Source organism: Zingiber officinale, chromosome 3B (assembly GCF_018446385.1).
Source record: "Zingiber officinale cultivar Zhangliang chromosome 3B, Zo_v1.1, whole genome shotgun sequence".
NCBI classification, from domain to species: Eukaryota; Viridiplantae; Streptophyta; class Magnoliopsida; order Zingiberales; family Zingiberaceae; genus Zingiber; species Zingiber officinale.
In genome coordinates, this window is record NC_055991.1 from 4,933,969 (window position 1) to 4,948,101 (window position 14,133).

The 14,133-nt window shown below is 41.7% G+C and overlaps 1 pseudogene; it reads left to right on the top strand.

Moving 5' to 3' along the window:
* The first annotated feature begins 6,827 nt into the window (after positions 1-6,827).
* On the top strand, positions 6,828-13,455 carry LOC122055626 (annotated as a pseudogene).
* Positions 13,456-14,133: the final 678 nt, after the last annotated feature.

The following is a 14,133-nucleotide window of genomic DNA, read 5'->3' on the forward strand; positions in this document are numbered from 1 at the left end:
CTCCCCCGAGCTACCGCCGTAGTGCACCTTGCTAGTGTATTCCAATTTCATGCCAATGTGGTGTTTCAACCTTTGTGTCGTTATTATTATCCAACCTTTGTGCCATTGCTGTATTTTGGCTTACGTGCCGTTGTCACAGCATGCCCTGTGTGTCGCTATCATCTCTCGACCTACGTGTCGATATCATATCCCGATCTACGTGTCATCTTATGAATCTAGGTCACGCTCAACTATGTGCTGTCAGATCTAGCTCTTCAGCCTGCTTAGAGTTATCTACTCTTCCGGGTCATGACAACTTGAGCAGCGTCCCGACCAACTCACCAATCCACTAGAGGATGCCCCCTGGGTCAGGGTACGTTACCGTACCTATTAGTGTAATATCCCTAAATCAAGGTTGACATGATTGACTAAGCTTGAGTTGACTCAAGCTTGAGTTTTGATATTTGGATTTCGATATTTGATAATACATGGAGATTGTAGATACAATCATTCGATTGGGAAGATTGTTGATACAATTCTCCTCTGGTCAAGGACTGACCAGTTAGATGTGAAGAAGAGTCAAGTAGGTCAAAGAGTTGACCAGATACTTGACTGGGAAAGTCCTAACTAGAAGTTAGGAAAGGGGAAGTCCTGGTGACTGAAGTCAAGCAGTTGGAAATTCTGACGAGTGAAGGTAGGTGAAAGATCTAGTGAGTGAAGTTAGGCAGTTAGAAAATCTTGGTGAGTGAAGTCAGATAAAAGACCTAATGAGTGAAGATAGGCAGGTGAAAGTATCGGTGAGTGAAGTCGGGAAGTGGGAAAATCCTAGTGAGTGAAGTTAGGTGAAAGTCCTGGTGAGTGAAGTCAGGCAGATGGAAAGTCCTGGTGAGTGAAGCCAGAAAGATGGAAAGTCTGGTGAGTAAAGCCAGACAGATGAAAATCCTAGTGAGTGAAGGTAGGTGAAAGTCCCGGTGAGTGAAGTCAGGCAGATGGAAAGACCTAGTGAGTGAAGCCAGACACGTGGAGAGTCAGGTGGGTCGAGGTTAACCGGACACCTGGTGTTGGGAAGTCCAAGTAGGTCAAAGGATTAACCGGATACTTGGCACGAGGAAATCCAGATGAGTCAAGGGTGACTGGACATCTGGTGGAAGTCCAAGTGGGTCATGGAGAATCAGACACTTGGCACGAGACAGTAAGTCCAAGTGGGTCAAGGTTGACCGGACACTTGGCACGAGGAGAAAAATCCAAATGGATCAAAGAGTTGACCGAACACTTGGCGAAGAAGTCCCGACAGGTCAAGGTTGACCGGATGTTAGGCATGAGGAGTTCCAACATGTTATGGTTGACCGGATGTTAGATTTGGGGACCTTAGACTTTGTTCAAGCAAGTCAAAGGGAAGTCAATTGATCAACCGATCAATTGAACCGTGGTTTAATCGATCAGCCGATCAATTGAAGGTGTGCCGCGAGTGAAGGCTGGCTCAATCGATCAACTGATCGATCGAGAACTTGAATCACGGGCACAGAAGCTTCCCCAATCGATTGGGAACTACCAATCGATCGACTGATCGATTGGCAGCTGGAAATCGCGCGCGACGCGATCAAGGCTGAATCGATCGGGCGATCGATTCAGGCAATTTCCAGCAGAGCACAGAGGCACTCTGAATCGATCGACCAATCGATTCAAGCCTCCCCAATAGATTGGTCAATCGATTAGGATGTAACCGTTACAAAGGAAGCGTTGAGTTTAAAGACATTTTCTTCGCAGCGATTCAACATCTCTTCCTCTCCACTTCTTGAGATCGTTCTCACAGGTTCATGCTAGTTCTTGAAGCTTTCTTGGAGCAAAGTGTTGCTGCACTTCCAAGGTCAAGAGGCGTTCCATACAAGAAAGAGAAGCAAGCTAAGTTTTTGCAGATCTTGTAAAATTTGATATTGTATTAGCTTGTTTTTTGTTCCTCTTATATATCTATGTGTGTGAGTTTGTATAAGGCTTCACCGCCTTATGTAGTTACCGTAAAGGTGTGTTTTCATAGTGGATAAGTGAGTGAGGGACAGATCCTTGGACTAGTCACCTCTTCTTGAGGTGGATACCAAGTAAATCCATATTGTTAGCATTGGAGTTTGCTTCGAAAGTTTTCCGCTGCACATCATCATCATGAAGCAAGTCCACGAAGCGCGATGAGCTATTCACCTCCCCTCTTTAGCTACAAATAGACTCTAACAGTACCCACTCTATATTTATTTCATCATTTTACTATTAGTCTGTTCCTTATATATTCGTTAGATCTGCCTTGAGCATCGGGATACCAGATACCGGGTGACCTGGTCGCTGGCTGCAGGTAGTGTTAACCAGAGGACTTATGACGACTTTGTCAACATAGAAGTCATCTCAGCATACCCCCCTCCGACCCATAGTGATTCAGTTAACATTCCATCCACCTTACTCAATAGTCCGTCTAACTCAATTTTCGGATATGATCAATTACAATATGTAAAAGCTATTTAATAGTTGTTACAATATATTTAAGGTAAATTTAAAATTTAGGATTTATAATTTACATCGCGTAGAAGTTATCAAATAACTGTTACCATTTATAAGAGTTATCCAATAGTTGCTACAATAAATTTAGAGTTATAGTAGCTACATGATACTTCCACAATCATTCTAAAGCGATTTTAATGAAGTTTAAATAATTTTCATCACATTGATAAATAATATTTTGATACAATAGTATTCAAATCTTAAATCTTAAATACAATTTAAACATATTGTAGTATGATCCGGTGGTGAAAGAGGGGACCCGACCGTACAGTGGTCAACAACATATGGAAGTCAAAGTCAAGATGTGCAGACTAATGTTTTGGCCGAGCGGGGAGGTCACCTCGCCGATCGGCCTTAATAGCGCCCAGGCCGACGCGAAGACAACTCGATCACAGGTCGGATTTCCGACGCTTAGGGGGTTTTGTATAAAAAAGGCAATGCGCCGACCGACAAGTCTGCTAGAGCCGAACGAGTAAGGCTGCATGCCCGTCCGAGTATGCGACCGAGCGACTCACCCGCTCGGCATAGTAACAGACAGGAGAAGAGGACAAAATAGACAGCTGGCGATATCCTTCTCGAGACATGCGCCGCCGATAGACAGCATGGTCAGCGGTCAGACCGGACAGAAGATCGTACGATGGAAGTTTTCACTGTCATGTCGGAGATATGCTCGGACGGTTGCGGTATGGCGTTAGACACACTTTTCTGACACGTCCATTTTGAGGTATGCTTTGAGGAGCGTGCACACCTCGGGAAGCGTGCACGCGCCTCCCGGGATCCTATATAAGGACCCCGAGACTTCGACGAAGGTATGCATGATCATCTAATGTAGCTCTTTGCCTCGTTATTCTGCTTCAATTTCTTCTCGCCTGACTTGAGCGTCGGAGGGTCGTCGCCGGGATCCCCTCCCCGACTTGGTTTTGCTGCAAGTTCACCGGAGTCCACGTCAGCCCAGAGTCTACACGGAATCAGTAAAGAGCGCCACCCCCCCAGCGTCCGTCTACTCGACTCTCGAACAGGATCAAATTGGCACCGTCTGTGGGAACGCACCTGAATCCGAGTAGAGAAGATGGAAGGAGCTGGACGACCGCACACCGTGACGCTTTCTCAAGAGGAGCTCGATGCTCTTATAGAGGCGAGAGCAGCGAAAATTGTGGAGCAACAGCATAAAGCGTTGGTTGAGTGGCTGGCGCAGCAGGCGACCTCGGCATCAAGTGGCCGAGCGGCGCAAGAAGAGCGACCGGAACAATACTCCACTTGGGCACAGAATAAAGGTCAGACCGGCACACCAGGAGGCACGCCACCCGCCCCTATTCCGTTTCATCGGGCCTTGTTCCAAACGCCGTCTGAGCTAGCTCAAGCCAACCAGGGGTCATTCGACGAAGCGCCCGTGCAGGATGCCAGGAAGGGGAAAATGCCTCAGACCGAGTCATCCCCCAAGCGGATCAATCGCCAGTTCTTTGAGTCGATTCTGCAAGATCCACTTCCGAAGCATTACACCCCTCTATCGATCGGAGAGTACAATGGTACAACCGACCCAGACGACCACCTCGGTAAGTTCGATAATGCCGCCACTCTACATCAATACACAGACGGAGTCAAATGTAGTGTATTCCTCACCACCCTATCCGGCTCTGCACAACGCTAGTTCAGGAGGTTGCCGGACGGATCGGTATGAAGCTTCAAAGACTTTCGAACGGCGTTCCTCCACCACTTTACCAGCAACCGACGTTACCAGAAGACCAACGTCAGCTTATTTTCTATGAAGCAAGGGTCGAGAGAGAGCCTCCGAGCTTACATCCAGCGTTTCAACCAGGCGGCCATGGATATCCCCACTGTCTCATCCGAGACAATGATGCATGCCTTCACTCAGGGCCTAGTCGACGGGGATTTCTTCCGCTCTCTCATCCGAAAGTCGTCCCGCGACTACGACCACATGCTGAAGAAGGTAAACGAGTACATCAATGTGGAGGAGGCTCAGGCGGCCAGGAGGAAAGAAGCACCACCCGAGCCTTCAGCTCCGACCGGGTGGAGACCGTCGGCCAATCATCAACCCCCGAGGGGACCCCGTGCTGAGGGAACATGCCCTCATCAGGAAGCAAGGCTGCACACCATCCAACATGTGGCAGCCGATCAGCCCAAGCAAAAAAGGAAAGGTATGGACTCCCATGTTTTGTTCGCTTCACCAGTCAGCGATCCACAACACCCGCGTGACTGTCGAAGTCTCGGCCTGATTACTCACCCGGCGCCGAGAAGCTATCGCCGTCGATCGCCTTCACACGATCGACGACATCGACACCAGAGTACCGGACGACGGGTGGCTAGGGAGTCCCTGAGCCAATTCCCGAGCCGAGGGTCAATCCCCGAGCCTCGCAAGAGTGAACGAGACCCCCCGCCCGAGAGGAAGAAAGAAGGAGCAATATTGCTCGGGGCGAGATCAACATCATTGTTGGTGGGCTGACAGGCGGTGACTCCAACCGCGCAAGAAAGTCACACGCTCGGCAGCTCAGGGTCCATGCGGTCGGTTGCAGCCAAGAGCGGGCGCAAGGACCCGAGATCAGCTTCGGGCCCAGAGACTTAGAAGGGGTCGAAGTGCCGCACGACGATGCCCTCATCATCCGAGCGGTAATAGTAAATTATACTATTCATCGCATATTTATTGACATAGGCAGCTCGGTTAACATTATTTTCAAGAATGCGTTCGACCAACTTCAAATTGACCAAGCCGAGTTGCTTCCAATGACCACTCCATTATATAGATTTACCGGCAACGAGGTTCTACCGGTCGGCCAGACCCGACTGGCTATATCGCTAGGAGAGGAGCCGTTTCGAAAGAATCCTATATAAGGACCCCGAGACTTCGACGGAGGTATGCATGATCATTTACTGTAGCTCTTTGCCTCGTTATTCTGCTTCAATTTCTTCTTGCCTGACTTGAGCGTCGGAGGGTCGTCGCCGGGATCCCGTCCCCACTCAGTTTTGCTGCAGGTTCACCGGAGTCCACATCAGCCCAGAGTCTACACGGAATCAGTAAAAAGTGCCACGTCCCCAACATCCGTCTACTCAACTCTAAGACAGAATCATAATACTTATTAGCTAACTTATATATATATTATAACAACTATTAGTTAGCTTCTATACATAGAAATTCTAAAATTTTCATAAATAAGTTACACTAACTATTTAGTGCATATATATTATTCTGTCCCATCGTGGTTGCTACACTAAGTGACACTCATAGTCATATATTTTTTTTATAAATATTCTATTAAGGGTAATTTTACATGCAATCTCTATTGATAAATAAATCTTTGCACGTAGTCTCCATCCATGAAAATCTTTATTTTCATTCCCCAGTCAAACATATTTACCTAATTATCCATGATATTTTTAGGTAAAAAAAGTTTAAAAATCAGTATAAATCCTCTTAGATTGAGTATATTAACTTAGAATCTAGTATATTTTCTATCAAATTGAGTACGATTCTTTTTTCATCTCAAAATATACTCTATTTTAGTTTAATGTGTTGAATTTAATAGGAATTACACTAATTTTTAGACTATTTGTACTGAAAAAATACGAGGGTTAATTTCGATAAAAAATATACTCGATCCTAGTATAGAGTGTTGGATTATAGTGTAAAGTGCTAAATTTAACAGGAATTATACATGTTTTTAGAGTTTTTATACCTAAAAAATAAGAGGACCAATTTTAATAGAAAATATACTCGATTTTAATATAAAGTGTTGACTTTAAGAAGAATCATACTCGTTTTTGGACATTTTGTATTCAATTTTGGTCTTTCTGTACTTAAAAAATCTTAGGAGCAATTTAGGTAATAATATTTGCATGAAGGAGTTGAAACAAGTAATACTTTACATGCAGGGAGTGAAAATAAAGTTTTTTGGACATGAGAATTGTATGTAAAGTTAATATTGTGATTGAGAATTTTTCTCTAATTCATCGTTCCATTAATAAGTTTTTATTTTTAAGATTTAAAGATTAAGTTATAGTGTTAAGTATATTTTTTAAAAAATAAAAAAAAATTGGATGGGTACATGTGTGCTATATATTAAATAATAAATAAATGAATTCTTACACAGTTAAATCTTTAATTCACTTACGGCCGACTTTACTTGGACCTTCAACTTTTTTTTAAATATTTTTTTTGTCACTTTCTTGAGGCGGTTGAGTAAATTGTACTATTCTTTTGTTTATTATTAATTTGCTAAAAGTATTTTTTTACCCAAAAAAATATTATTTAAATTTTATTTTACTATCAGAGGGCCCGGTACGGCGGTGAGCATGACTGTCAACGAGCCCTAGTTTCCCTTCCCTCTCCTCACCTCACCTCTCTGTTCTATTTCTATCGGTTTCTCCTTTCCATGGCGAGCCATCAGCAGCCGATCCCGCGGCCGTGGGTCCTCGATTTGATCCTCCCTGCTCTTGTCGTTCTCCTCATCACCTCCCATGTCTTGGCTTTGGTATGCCCTCCCTTTCCTTCTCTTATCTTCTATCACTCTCTTTCGATCTTTTCCTGAGATTGTTCCTTTCCCATGTTCTTTTAGGTCTATTGGATCTACAGATTAGCCACCGAAAAGCAACCGCAGGTTGGCACGCAGAGGAGCAAGGCCCATTGATCTCCGTAAGTTTGCTCACTCCATGCCTGACGATCACGATATTTGTTTTTCTCTTCCTTTCTTTTTGATTTACAGTGGAACTTTAATTTTTTAATTTTGTGCATAGATGAGCTAATAATTTATGTACATGTTTTGCGTCTTAAGAAATGCTTTCTTTTGAGGATGCCGGTTCGTAGAAGTGAATTTTGCTACCTACTTTGCAATTAGAATAAAATTTAGGAAGTTACATATGATTGAGTTATTTGAGTTGTTAGCTGTTCCAAAAAGTCAGTCAAATTGTTTACGTCTTTAGGTATCCTTGTTCACCCATGCATGTGGCTTAGGGAGAATTTAACCTTAGATCATAGTTATAAAGATAGAACTGGCTCAGCATTAGTCGAATCATTGGATCAATTGGTCGAACCACATGTGGACTTATACTCAGCTGAGTTCATTAGCCATACCGATCTAGATCCACTAGTTAAACCTCAAATTTATTGTTTTTTTTTTTAAATTTTGAACTATAAATTTAGATGATAAAAGTCTATCACATGAATAAATTTCACATCACCAAGAAACACATTTTTTTATCATATTATAATTTTATTAGTATTAATAAAAATAGCTGAAAATTAATCTAGTCAAGCTCCATATTGTTACTAGTATATATAGCAGACATAATATAAACTATATAATTTATTAACACATACAAAATAATTATTCATGTAAAATTAAAATAATGAGCTTATATTTTAAATGGATGATTATATATATAAAGTGTTTCTAGATTATGCAAGAAGTTGGATATAGATAGTATTCATACTCTAGCTTGAGGGAGTGCAGTGAAGAAAAATAAAATATAGCCTAATCTAAGGCATAACTAGTCTTACACCAATGTTTTAGATGGAATTAGTTATTTAGATAGTGGTATTTATGTTTACGATTTTTATGATAAGTACCTATGTGAATGGCTTCTAATACATTTCATTCCATTCTTCTACCTTACCTCCATTCCCAAGTAAATGGTGGTAGGATTTTTTTTTAAAACTTTTTCTAAGTAAACAATATGATATGTAATTGCATTCTGTTCATTATTATCTTTCTCTTTTCTAAAGTTAATTCCTTTTGCTTTTTTTGTTCTTTCCAAGTAATAAGATAAGAGCATAAGTACCTTCTTAGCAAAATTCTTACTACTGTGTTTTGGCAATCTGTGCTTGTTGATAGTTTGACCTTTTCAAATTTTAGTTTGTTTCATCAAAGTATAAGTTTTCCCGACAATGAAAATAAGAAAAAAAGAAATTCTGAAAGAAATATAACTGGTTAAATAACCTAATATAAATTGACTAATGTGAGCGATAGATAAAAGTGTCCTTATGACAGACCCTTGGTGAATTGAAAATGGTGCTTCAAAATAGCAACATGGGCATTGCACTAAAGTTCTGACGATGGATCAATAGTTATACATAATGAATACAACAAATTAGAGTGTCCTTATGACAACACATTCTTACATAGAGGCTCTTATCCTGGCTCAGTAAAGAAAAGACAGGTTCAAATGTGAATTTATCTTAACTTGCTCACTAAAATATATAAGATAACATGCACAAAATTGTCTATTTGAATTGTATGACAATAAAAAGATACATAAATATATTTTAAAACTTCTGTGCATGTTAAACCATGCATTGATCAACCAATTTCCTCAGTGGAGTTAAGAATAACTTACAGAAAAATCACTCCAAAATAGCCATTGCTCTATATGATCACTTAAAGCAGTTGGTAAGTCAGTCGCTCCAAGAACAACAGCAGTCAGAGGTGGTTCATGTTGCCCACTTTCCAATTCCCATAGGTCATAGTTTGGGCAAATGTTTTCCTTCCTTTTTCCACTGAAAAGAGCACAAATCTGATGCTGCTGATCTATGCACTTACTCGATTGGATCCACTGTGAGGATGCATTAATGAATTAAGCATTAGTGAATTGGTATAAAAAAAAAGGAAAACTAGTTTTGATCAATAAAAAAAGGGAAAAGTTGTAAACTATTAAAAAGGAAAGATCCTTACTGACTCAGATTGAGCATCTGTTTTAGCATAATTTAACTTCCTCTCCTAATTAGTCTTTTGAATAGTCTCCTTCACAACTTTGATTCTCCCACAGGAGGCAGCAAAGCACTTGGCACAGGAAGAGATCTTTTCACTGCACTCATGCTTTGTACTACTCGAACTGCTCATGACATAGTAAATTCCTTTAGGATTGATTTCCTCGTCACATGAGGAGCAATACCTAGGTGGAACATAAAAAAAAGCTTCCCCATCCCACACAAACTGCATGTGCTCTGATCTGCCAACTGTTTCTGTTTCATATTGTGAGGGGAATGCTTGTTTGCTTCCTCCCAAGTAAGAAGGAACATTTGCAGGATTATATGAGGAAATTTGGATCTAAGAAAACAAAGGTGATAGATGTAACTTCAATCAAAATACTGCTCATGCAATGACTCTAGATTAACTACTTATACTAGTCAATTATAAAGCACAATATGTCATTTCATGCAAAATGAAACAACTAGACAAATTGTAAGATACACTTGGCAGAATATATGTGCCAAATTGTGAATTGTTAGAATAAAAAAGAAATGTTTAAATTATAGTAGAAGCCTCGATATGGAAATTAGGCATTCTGAAAGTAACATGAATTTGCTAAGTGGTTTTCGAGAGGGCATTTGACTACTTCAGAATGAATGTGCCATAGTAAAAGGAGGAAAGAGCAATGCTTTTGGAGGAGTGGTTGAACTTGGAGAGCAGTTTTGGTAGTCTCGGGGACATTAGCATAGTATAGAGTAAACTGCCAAGGAAGGTGAAAAGGAAGAGACCTATTTCATCAAAAGATGGAACTCCCGCTTCTTATGCACATCCTCTCATCTTTTGCATTTGTTTTTTTGACTGTGGTGTGTGAAATTGAAATAACAAAAGGTGATGATTCTGGTACAGGTTTGAGGGGTGCATTGATTACATCTTCCCCGACGAATTAGCTTTAGAGCCTAATATGATGCTGAAGTAGTATACAAATGGAAAAAGCAGAAAATCGCTGCAGATGAAAATTGAGTGTGAACTTAAATTGAGCAGTATCATTTCTATAGGAAGGACCTGATTATGAATGCCATTCTGCTATGTATCATCCTATAGGAAGAACTTAAATTGAGTTTTAGAATATTTTCGTTTTGGCAATGTATGTCTAACTATGACAGTATTCTCTATATACCATGTGCTAAGCCTCACTGTCCCAAGGTAAATGTGGCTGCCTTGCGAATTGACTAGTTGTTTTGTTTGTGCTAGGGAACATGGAACTCAATAGTGACTTTTGTATTCATTTTCTTTCATGCTATTTTCATTTCATTTTACAGTCGTTTCATTTTTATCTTTACTGTGGTATTTATTTATTTTATTTTTACTAAAAGTAATTAGTGATCCTCTATTTCTAATAGACAACAGAAGATCTTTTGATTTCCCTCATTTGCAAATGTTGACAGTGTAGGGCTTTCGCTCACGTACGAGGATGTAGAATATTATATTAAAGAGGGGATTCGATATCATTTCCATAAAAAACAATGCAAATCAACCTCAACAACTCCTAAAGCTTCCTCTTCTCACATCATTTTTAAGAGCAAATATTTCAAAATTCAATAGATGAAGTTGAACTCATTCCAACAATGTTGTTAAGCGAATTCAAATTAAACCTTTACATGTTTGGTCATCACCCTTTCCTCCTTTAATGAATGAGAAGTTCAAATCCTTTGAATGCCTTCCTTACATGTAGAATCATCTTCCCTTTTGCCCATGGTCCCTCCTTGCAATGCAGTTATATTCCAATCAAAATTGTACTGTCAGCATAACCTAATGACAAGTCAAGTTGTCATTCTTCGAAACACATTGATCTTAGCTTACCAAGCTCAATGCCACTCATTTGAGCATGGAAGAAGGTGTCAGGATTTAGAGATGGAAACCTAGTAACAGACGTCGCTCTAAATTCAACTCAACCTCACCCAAAATACAAAGAAGATGATCTTAGTGCCAAGTATAAGTGCAACAAAAAAAAGGTAAATCTAAAACACATTAATGTTGTGCTTCAAATACCCCACTCTTGCTCTATGATCATAATCCACCCGACGGGCACTCTTAAAATTTTGCTACAACCACCCCTTGATAAGGGGCCACGGGGCAAGTCAATGCACACTCAAAAATAACAAAAGAAAACTTCGAGTAGATTACTGGGAGCTCGAGTTAAAGCTTTTAACCTTAATTTAAATCCTTAGATGATAGTAAAAGACGAATACGTTTGTCCCAACGTTAATTTAAATCCTTAGAGTTCATTGAGCACTTGATGCAAAAGAATTAGATATTGTTCAATAAATGTCAAAAAAAGGAAATTAAAATGAAATTTTCGAATGTTTTCTCTGTTACGTGTTTTTCTCTTTTCTGTTATATATATATATATATATATATATATATATATATATATATATATATATATATATATATATATATATATATGCCTACAGAATTGTTATGTTGCGGACAAAGTAGTGCGGACCGTTACGGACATGCCTTCCTGATCGATCACCAGTCCGATCAGGGAACCTCCTGATCGGTCTCTGGACTGATCAGGGAACCTTCTGATCGGTCTCTAGACCGATCAGGGACTCCTGATCGGTCTGATCGGAGACCGATCAGGGACTCCGGATCGGTCTCTGGATCGATCAGGGAATCTCCTGATCGATCTGTTGACCGATCAGAAAATGATCAGGGACTGGAGGTTCCCTGATCGGTCCAGAGATCGATCAGGAGGTTCCCTGATCAGATTGGTGACCGATCAGAAAGGCATATTCGCAGCGGTCCGCACGATTTTGTCCGCAGCATAGCAATTCTTTATATGCCTATATTAACACCGCAGTACATGTCATCTCATTCCCTGTTTCACTAGGGTTCTCGCTTCCCATTCTTCGCAGAGATGTCGCCGGCTTCCCATCCGCTCCTAACCCTAGGCCTCCTCACGAGACGCGACACCGAGGTCAAGCTTCCGCGATCTACCCGCGTGAAGAACAAGACGGCAGCACCCATCCAGATTACCGCCGAGCAGATCCTGCGCGAGGCCCGCCAGAGGTAAGAAAATCACCGGCCGCCGAAGCAGAAAATCACCGACTCCGAGGAACTAGCGGATTACCGGCTCCGCAAGAGAAAAGAATTCGAAGATGTCATCCGGCGCGCTCGCCGGAACACCGGCACCTGGGTTAAGTATGCCTCCTGGGAGGAGTCCCAGGGGGACTTGGCTCGCGCTCGATCCATCTGGGAGCGCCTCCTCGACGTCGACTATCGCAATCCTACCTTATGGCTCAAATATGCCGAAATGGAGATGCGTCACCGCTTTATTAATCACGCGCGGAATGTCTGGGACCGCGCCGTCGCCCTCCTCCCCCGCGTCGACCAACTTTGGTACAAGTACATACACATGGTAGAGATTCTCGGCGATGTTTCAGCCGCACGCCAGATATTCGAACGCTGGATGGACTGGAAGCCCGACACTCAGGGCTGGGTTTCCTACATCAAGTTTGAGCTTCGGTACGATGAGGTCGATCGTGCACGTGCTATCTACGAACGGTTGGTTGTTTGCCACCCTCGTCCTTCCTCTTTCATCAAGTACGCCAAGTTCGAGGCCAAGCGCGGCGAAATTGCTCGTGCCCGTGCGGTGTATGAGCGAGCCATCGATCTTAATCTTTCCGAAGACGACGTGGAAGCAGAGCAGCTCTTCGTTGCCTTCGCAGGCTTCGAGATGTGGTGCAAGGAGACGGAACGAGCGCGTTGCATATACCGATACGCCCTGGACCACGTCCCCAAGGGGAGGGCCAAAGATTTGTACCACGAGTACGATGCTTTCGAGAAGCAGTATGGAGACACGGCTGCTATGGAAGATGCTATAATTGTCAGAAAAAGAAAATTAAAGTCTGATGACGAAGAGGAGGAGAAGCAGGTGAGGAAGAAGCCTTTGAATTATGACTCACCTAATACGAAGCTGCTCGAAGCGGCATACAAATGGAAAAAGCAGAAACTCGCCGCAGATATATGAAGATCGACTGAGAACTTGAATTGAGAAGCGAAGGATCTATTCGTATTTCTTATGATTTCAGGTTTTAGAATATTAGCCTCACTACCTGTGGTAAATGTTGCTGCATTGTGGATTGAATAGTTGTCATGTTTGAGCTAGGGAACCTGGAACGTAATAGTTGTATTGTTTGTGCTAGCTAGTAAGAATAATTTCCCTTAATTCAAGGGTAACAATGATGTTGAGATCTTTTAAAAAGGTAATCTAATATCTACGATATATGATGTCTTTAAAATAAATCAATTGAATGGATTGCCCCTTTGTGTTCTTTAAGTCGAGGCAAGCACGTTATCTAGCTCCTTTTTATCTCACTTAATATATAATAAAATTTTATAGAGTTTTATAATGGTGGGTTGAATTCTTGTTCGCCCATGCCTAACTCAACAAAGGTGGGAAGATAACGGCTAGGAAAAGATTTTCTCATAACTCATTCCGTCGTCTACTAAATGTTAGATAATCTTCCACCAAGATTGCCGGTCGAAAATTACAGGGAGATGCTGAATTGAAATAAATTCGAAGTTCAATTTCAAATAGATTGAGATGATCTACGTAGATCATCTCATACAGAAAGGAAGAATGGGACTAAGCCAATTTGAACTGGCTCAAGGCCGAGCTAATCTATCTGAGGCCGAACTGGGTTGTCTGAGTCTGAGTGTCTAGTCAGCAAAGTACTTAGTCAATCGAGTGCCGAGGGCAAGTGTTAACTCATCGAGTGCCGAGGCCAAGTCATCAAGTGTTGAGTCACCGAGTGCCAAGGTCAAATGCTCCTGCCAAGTTCGGGTACTCGAGTCCAACTACGCCTGAGTCAGCTCAATCGAAAACTCCTATCAAGTCTGAAAA